Source organism: Callithrix jacchus, chromosome 4 (genome assembly GCF_049354715.1).
Source record: "Callithrix jacchus isolate 240 chromosome 4, calJac240_pri, whole genome shotgun sequence".
Classification (NCBI taxonomy): domain Eukaryota; kingdom Metazoa; phylum Chordata; class Mammalia; order Primates; family Cebidae; genus Callithrix; species Callithrix jacchus.
Genome location: NC_133505.1, coordinates 25838722 through 25841035, shown reverse-complemented (window position 1 = coordinate 25841035; position 2314 = coordinate 25838722).

Sequence of the window (2314 nt, the reverse complement as noted above, 5' to 3'; positions counted from 1 at the left end):
CCGAAGGTAACCTGGGAACTTAGAAGATGTGCACTGAGACATTCTAAAAAACCCAAGAGTGAAAGGGGGTGTTTTTATGGTCATGTGTGTCTGCAGAAGGAGGCTTGGGCTTAGAGCAAGAGCAGCTATAGATGATAACATGGGAAAGGAATCCCTGGGGTTCTGCTCCTGCCCTCGAGCCTCTGGTTCACATGTCCTTGAGAATAAGAGCAGACCTTCCAGAAGCTCAGTCTGGGTGAGGAGCTGAAAAAATATATGGGTTGAAATTTTAAAGCTGCAACCTTCTGACTCCTTCTGCTCCAAACCCCAAGGCTAGGGAATTATCTTCTAAGAGATATCTTCTCTCCGAATTCTGCTTCTCTCTAGAGGGCAAAAGTCAAGGCCTGATTTTAGGAGCTGTTTGTCAGAGTGGGGAGCTCAGCAACCCCTGAGGGCTCATGCATTCACCAGCTCCTCCCTGAGCTCCTTAGAACTCTGGTGGAGAGCTGGAGGAAAAGCCAGTACAGTACTCAGTACTCGAGGGAAAACAAGCTCACAGGCCAAATCAACAAGACAACTGAGGAACACATCCTCTTCAAAAGAGGCCAGGGGTAAGAAGGATGGCTAAACTAAAGTTCTTGTCTTATCAGGAGGGGTACTAAGATTCATTTTTTCCAAAAGCAAGAAAAAATTAAAAAGATAATGAAAGGTATTATTGAGATAAAGAAGGTAGAAACAGGTCTAATATATCAATAATTAAAAGAAATGTATCTGGAAGAAATTCACCACTCACGTGATTATCAAATTAAATTTTTTTAATCCAGGTATGTGCTATTTACAAGAGACACTCATTTAGCATAAGGACATACAAGGGTTGAAAGCAAAAGTATGGAAAATGACATGGTAGGCAAATGGGAACAAAAAGAAAGCCGTGTAGCATGTTAGTATCACAGGAGCCAGGCTCCCAGACAGGAAACATTATTAGGGATCCAAAGCAGTAAAAGTTTAATTCATCAAGAAGAGAACAAGCCGGGCATGGTGGCTCACGCCTGTAATCCCAGAACTTTGGGAGGCCAAAATGGGCAGATCACTTGAGGTCGGGAGTTTGAGACCAGCCTGGCTAACATGGCGAAACCCTGTTTCTACTTTAAACATAAAAATTAGCCAGGAATAGTGATGCATACCTGTAGTCCCAGCTACTCGGGAAGCTGAGGTGGATCACCTGAACCTGGGAGGCAGAGGTTGCAGTGAGCCAAGATCGTGCCACTGCATTCCAGCCTGGGTGACAGAATGAGACTCTGTCTCAAAAAAAAACAAAAAAAAAGAGAGAGAGAGGAGAACAACTTTAAACATAAATGCACAAAATGAAAAAGCCTCAGGTATATTAGGTAAAATTTTTTGGAACTCAGTGAATTTGGTATGGCTTTCTCAGCTACTGACAGATTAAGAAGACAAAAAAATCAGCAAGGATATTAAAAATATGAACCACTCAGACCGGGCACAGTGGCTCACACCCGTAATGCCAGCACTTTGGGAGGCCGAGGTGGGTGGATCACCTGAGGTTGGGCCTGACCAACATGAAGAAACCCTGTCTCTATTAAAAATACAAAATATTAGCCAGGCGTGGTGGCACATGCCTATAATCCCGGCTAATAAGGAGGCTGAAGCAAGAGAATCACTGAACCCAGGTGGCAGAGGTTACAGTGAGCCTAGATCGCACCATTGCACTCCAGCCTGGGCAGTAAGAGTGAAACTCCATCTCAAAAAATAAATAAATAAATATGCACCACTCAATTTCAAGTTATGACCCACTCAACTAATATTTAATTAGTTTTTAGAGTTCCTCCAAGTATTAGAGAATATACATTTTTCTCAAAAACACATGGAATATATGAAAAAATGTGATCATGTACTAAATCATAAAGTCTCAACAAATTTTGAACTTAGATATGAAGCAGACTAGGAGCTCTGACCACAATGAAATTAAATTAGAGGTTTTTGTTTTTTTTTTCTGAGACGGAGTTTCCCTCTTGTTACCCAGGCTGGAGTGCAGTGGTGCTATCTCAGCTCACCCCAACCTCCATTTCCTGGGTTCAAGCAATTCTCCTGCCTCAGCCTCCCAAGTAGCTGGGACTACAGGCGTGCGCCACCATGCCCAGCTAATTTTTGTATTTTTAGTAGAGACAGGGTTTCACCATGTTGATCAGGATGATCTCGATCTCTTGACCTCGTGATCCACCTGCCTCAGCCTCCCAAAGTGCTGGGATTATAGGCGTGAGCCACCACACCCGGCCAAATTAGAGGTTTAAAATATAAATTTAAAATGACTACATAT